This window comes from Miscanthus floridulus, chromosome 5 (genome assembly GCF_019320115.1).
Source record: "Miscanthus floridulus cultivar M001 chromosome 5, ASM1932011v1, whole genome shotgun sequence".
Taxonomy (NCBI): domain Eukaryota; kingdom Viridiplantae; phylum Streptophyta; class Magnoliopsida; order Poales; family Poaceae; genus Miscanthus; species Miscanthus floridulus.
In genome coordinates this window covers 48118510-48124676 of record NC_089584.1, presented here as the reverse complement: position 1 = coordinate 48124676, position 6167 = coordinate 48118510, and the positions used below count along the sequence as shown (strand labels likewise).

The window sequence follows — 6167 nt, the reverse complement described above, 5'->3', positions numbered from 1 at the left end:
TGCAGCATGGTTTTGATTAGCCAATCACGACTTCACAAGATGAGTCATCGCACGGTAACCAAATCATGCTACACCGAATCCTCTCTGCATCACGTATGAGAATTTTCTTCCCCTAAACACCAGGTGGGGCAGAAATGTTCTCATCAGACTCTTCATCAAACAATGACACCACAGAAGATCCGTACCCACCACCTGTACATAGACACAGGCCGAGCGAGGGAATAAAATTAGATCGCGGCCTGCAATTCAGACAGAGAAAGGGAGGGATCGGCAGCCAACTGCTTCGTTTGATCATCCCTAACAAATACTAGTATAACTCGATCGAGCCAGGACACCAGGTCAATACCAGAACAACCTGTCAGCATTACAAGCGGAATCTTCATCTCCAAATCCACGCACACACCCCCACCGTACGTACCGTTTATACGTCCACGGCCACCACCACGGCCCGACCGGCGGCAGGCATCCTCTCACTGCCATTCCAAAACTCTCTCTCTCTCGTACGCGCGCGCCACAAGTACGCGGCACGTGCAACCATATATATCACGCAATATTAATCCAGCAGCTAGCATGGTAGTGCCATCGGCGGCAGGCCGGGAGATGGCGCCGGACTCGCTCCCGCTCGGCATTATCCCGACGGTGGACATGTCGGCGACGTCCTGGCGCGGCGACCGCTGGTGCGCGCGTGCGCGGAGCGCGGCTTCTTCAAGGCCGTCAACCACGGCGTGCCGCCGCGGGTGTCCGCCCGCCTGGACGCCGACGCGTAGGCGTTCTTCGCGCGCCCCGCGCAGGCGAAGCAGGCGGCGGGGCCGCCGGACCCGCTGGGGTATGGCAGCCGGAACATTGGTGCCAACGGCGACGTCGGCGAGCTGGAGTACACTCATCCTGCACGCCGAGCCCGGAGCGGTGGCGCGCAAGGCCAAGGTCATCGACGCGGAGGATCCTTCGCGCTTCAGGTATATCATATCATATCTCTGCAACTAACTGTATATATACATGCATGCGTCGCTCCTCTCTCTACTCGATCTTTTATTTCCTTTCTTTTGTTCACCATCTCCTAGCTCAACGACTATATACTTGCTCATGTCATTGAAGTTTTTGTTTAATTTCGTCCATATTTGTTGCTGCTTAGTCTTCTACTCTGCCAATTTGCAGACGTCTCTATTTATAATTTTCATATGATAATATTGTTATAATCACTTATGTATCTACATGAAAATTTATTTCTGGTACATGCATATCATCAGTGGTGAGTGGCATGGGAGATTGGGAGTATATACCAATGGGCATGAGTCAGTTTTTTTTAAAATAAAAAAAGGAAAGAAATGCACCTGCCTTTTTTTTGTCATTCTTGCAAGTGGATAAATTAAACCTGATGCAACGTCCACTGGTGGTTGGGGGGGGGGGGGGGGGGGAGTGGCAATAATAAAGAGTGTTTGGATCCGGTGACTAAAATTTAGGAGGTATGTCGGAAGGATGTTGCATGGGGTATTTGGATACTAATAAAAAAACAAATTACATAATCCGTCAGTACTCTACGAGACGAATTTTTTAAGCCTAATTAATCCGTTATTAGCACATGTTTACTTTACCAAACGTTGTCAAATCATAGACTAATTAGGCTTAAAAGATTCGTTTCGTAAATTAGTCGCAAACTATACAATTAGTTTCGTAATTAGTCTATATTTAATACTCCATACATGTGTCCAAATATTTAATGAGACAGCGACTAAAATTTAGCCAAACACCCCCTAAGAGTGAAGTCATCACGGGAAGGGATGTTGGTGGGTTTTTTCTTTTTCTTTTTCTTTTTCTTTTGAACGGGGATGTTGGTGGTGTTTAAAAGCCTGTGATTCTACTCCACTAGATAACTAGAACACATCTTTGTGTTTCTGAATGCGACTAGTACAATGTAGTTTTCCCATCCCGTGCTCATTTTAACCAGTGGAATAAAAAAATTGGACATAGGATATGCTTCATAATTAAAAATATGATTAAGAGACGTCAATGTAGAGGGCAAATTTTTCATATGGCAAAGTAGAGATCGAGCTCTCCTCTATACTCCTTTTCTCTCTTATTATGTTCATCAATCATCACCCTCTATATTGGCATGCTATATATTTTACTTGTTTCTTCATTGATGCTGATTGTGTATACTTCCTTCATTAATTTAGTCTTCCTAACTTCAAATGAACGACGTCTCTTGCTTAAGCAAATATTGTTATATATGAAGCTACATATGTATTGGTGCGAAATCTTTTTATTGTGATACATCCATTGTGTGCCATGCATGGTAATAATGCACGTCTGCTGTTAGCAAAGTCTTCATGTGATTCTAGCAAGTGGATGTACACCAGCTGTCAGGGCGAGAGAAAAGTCCTAGAGCATGGGGTTTAAAAGCTTGTGATTCTACTTTCTCTAGAATATCATTATGCTTCTGAATGTGACTATAATGTAGTTTTCCCGATGTCTTAGCCAATCCAACAAAATTGTTGATAGAAGAATATATGCTTACTATGTCTGTTCCTGAAAGAATGTGATTTTAGGTTTGGGTGTCTAATTCAGACTATCTTTAAGTCTTATTAAATTTATAAGAAATAGTATCAGGAATAATTAAATACAAACAGGATATCTTGATGTCACGGCTAATATGTCTGATGGAAATCCACCGATTGTGGGAAATCTTGAAAACTATTGAAGAAAACAAGTTTATAATAAGTTTTCAAAAATCTCAAAAAGGCACTCTTGTGTTAAAGGAGCAACGTGGTGATGTAAAACCATATAAATAATTTTAAGCACGAATTCAACTTAGGGTGCGTTTGGAAGTGCGGATCAGTTCCGTTTCTCCCATGAAACACCATAATCGGAGCCAAACGTTATTTGCCTATTCGTTTCTGAGGAGAAACGGCTGGAAGCGTTCCGTGATTTTTGCCTATGCCTGCGAATTGGCCGGAACCTAGTTTCACCCGATTCGGTTCCTAGCCTCTCCTCTGCACTTTTTATTTTTTAATTAATTATTTTGAAGTGCAAAAAAATAAAACGAGTTGTATTAAGTTTTCCTGCACCCACAAAAAAGTTCTAACATTTTTTGAAGCATATTTGCATTTATATATTTTTCTAATGAGAAAAGCAATTTTATGTGGACGGGAATCCAGTCTAACAGCCAAACGGTTTCACAAAATGATTCTGATTCATCACCGAAACATTTCTACGAGAATTCAGAACCCTACCAAATGCACCCTTAGTTCGTGAGATATGAAATTGGCAAAGAACAAAGGAAAAGACTAAAGCAGTGCGTTTATGAACAAAGTTGAGTTTGCTCATAAAGTATTGTATGTGCTTGCTTGTATTTTTTTGTGGGTTTTTTTTTGCAACTTTATATTTTGATGTCAAGGCGAAGTTTCTTCTTGGAATTTTGGGCTTATAAAGTTTAATGTACACCATCACCTCCTCTACATATATGAGAGGTACAAGCAAGAACTTTCAAAGCTTATAAACATGTCTTTTGAAGATTTTTTTTCACAAAAAAATAATAATATCCTAATACTCAAGGTGCTTGCATTGAGAGTTTCGACCACAATAGAGGGTGCAGAGTTGTCTTGCAAAGACAAACAAATACCGTCAGTGCTAAGCCTAGCTGTAGGGTCAGGGTCACTAAAGTAATACCATGTTCGCTTGGCTGATAAGCCATGGCTGAAAGTACTGTTGGCTGATTTGTTGTGAGAGAAAAATACTATTCGTTGGCTGAAAAAGTACAACTTATAAGCCAAGCGAACAGAGCGTAAATGGACAGGATAGAACACAAAGATTTCGCGTATTTTATATTGTGCTAGGTGCATGTAACATACACAAGTGCACCTGCCATTAGCGGGAGAATTTTTGCCAATTATTGGTCCGAAATTTGGCATTTCTTATGTAATATTTAGATGCAATGCCACCACTTTACAAAGCTTGTTCGATTAATGCCACTGCCATACCAGTTTGAGCCACTAGAAATGGTACGGCATCCCGGTAAGAAATGGAACACATGCATGTTTTTGTAGTACATAGCATGATGAGCGTAGACGATGTTACAGGAATGCCACTGCCAACAGCTGTATTTAGGTCTTATTTAAATACATGGTGTAAAGTTTTGGGGTGTCATATCGGATATCATATGGGGGTGTCGTATGGGGTGTTCAGATACTAATAAAAAAATAAATTACAGAATCCGTCAGTAATTCGCAAAACGAATTTATTAAGCCTAATTAATCCGTCATTAGCACCATATTGTTAAATCATGGATTAATTAGGCTTAAAAGATTCGTCTCGCAAATTAATCGCAAACTGTGCAATTAGTTATTTTTAGTTTATATTTAATACTCCATATATGTGTCTAAATATTCGATTGGATAGAAAGTAAACTTTAGAAAAAGAACTAAACCAGGTCTTATTATATTTTATGTCGATTGAAAGCACGCAGAAAGGTCGTTTCAGACCATCCAATGTAAGGACCCATACCGTACGGAGTGTCTTGGCCCGCAGATCCTCAGCCTGCTCCGCGCCAACGACGTCGACGGCCTGCAGGTGCTGCTGCCCGACGGCCACGGCGGCGGCGACCAGTGGGTCCAGGTGCCGGCTGACCCGTCCGCCTTCTTCATCAACGTCGGTGATCTCCTTCAGGTCCGTGTCTGTGCTACCACGTTTCTTAAAATTGACAGTCACACAACAATAATCTCTTGTTGATTGCGATGCTGTGCTTGCATGCAGGCCCTGACAAACGGGCGGTTGGTGAGCATCCGGCACAGGGTGATGGCCAGGACCACCAGGCCGCGCCTGTCCACCATCTACTTCGCCACGCCGCCGCTCGATGCCCATATCGCAGCGCTCCCGGAGACGGTGACTGCCGGCGCGCCGCGGTGGTACAGGACCTTTACATGGGCGGAGTAAAAGACGGCCATGTACGCGCTCCGCCTCAGCCACAACCGTCTTGATCTCTTCCACGCGAACGCAACCTCCGGCGGCAGCTAGCGGCGATGTCGTCGATGATGATCAGGAACAATAACAAGCATGAAAAATAGCTCTCGATGTGACGAGGGTCTAGCTAGAGACTAGAGTTTATGCGACAGAATTTTGCAGTTTGGCAGGCGTGACTGTTAGTTGCCGGCGTATTCGCTAGCAATTCTCTTGCAGTGAGATAATGTAGTGCAACCGCCGTTTAAGATACTTTGTGATGGGGCTCAGGCTTGTACAGATGCTACTATAAGCATATTTAAATTTTTGTTGTATTATACGATATTATATATGTTCGTCTGAGCTTATTCAGAACTACTTTTCAGTCATGGAACAATATTTTTCTCTCGCAATATTTCAGCATAAGCATCAGCATAAGCCAATTTCAGCATCAGCGAATAGAGTGATTATATATTTCATTTCAATTTATTTATATCTTCTGAATGCCATTAAGAATTTGTCTTTTAAGAAGCCGGCAAGAGTTTTGTCTAGCATGTATTAATAGAGAAGAAATTTTAAGGTCCGATCTAGAGACCGTAACAACTTACAAGGCATGGCCCGTTACGGACCACCGCCCACACTCATGTTGGTTTACTCTCTAGACTCTAGGAACAATTTGCCGCAGCCGCCTTGCTCCCGTCACACACCAAGTTCTTGCCTCCTTGATCTTTCCAATTGTCATTTCTGCACTAGAGTTTTGACATTATAAAACTCTTGAATTACGCTCTTTCTAGATTTCTCATGTCACAAGCATCATCTAGGACCGGACTGCCTTCATTAGCCTTCCAGGCACGTTTCCAATATGACGTCATGATGTAGAGACATCTTCAAAAATGTTTCAATGCTATGTATCCGGCCGTGATCTTTTTATTTTTAATCCTTTTTTAAAATTATTTCTAAAAATAACAGTATTGGTTTTTCTAAAACTAACACGTTTGGCCGCACCAATCTCTTTTGGCGCGGCCAATGCAAACTGTTGTGACGCGCCACCCCGCCTGGCAAGGCAGGGGCGCCACTGTGGTAGGTCAGCCGGCGGTTGGCCGGCTGACGTGGCCTCCCCTGCCGGACCAAAGACTCGGACACGGTAGGGGTGGATACAGAGCCGCCGGCGCGGCCTCTCTCCCTACCTTCCTTCTTCCTCCACACACCCTCTTCCTCTAGCGTGTACTGCCGTC

At 43.3% G+C, this 6167-nt stretch overlaps 1 pseudogene; it reads left to right on the top strand.

Moving 5' to 3' along the window:
* Window positions 1-600: 600 nt before the first annotated feature.
* On the top strand, window positions 601-5010 carry LOC136454604 (gibberellin 2-beta-dioxygenase 2-like; annotated as a pseudogene).
* The last annotated feature ends 1157 nt before the right edge of the window (window positions 5011-6167 follow it).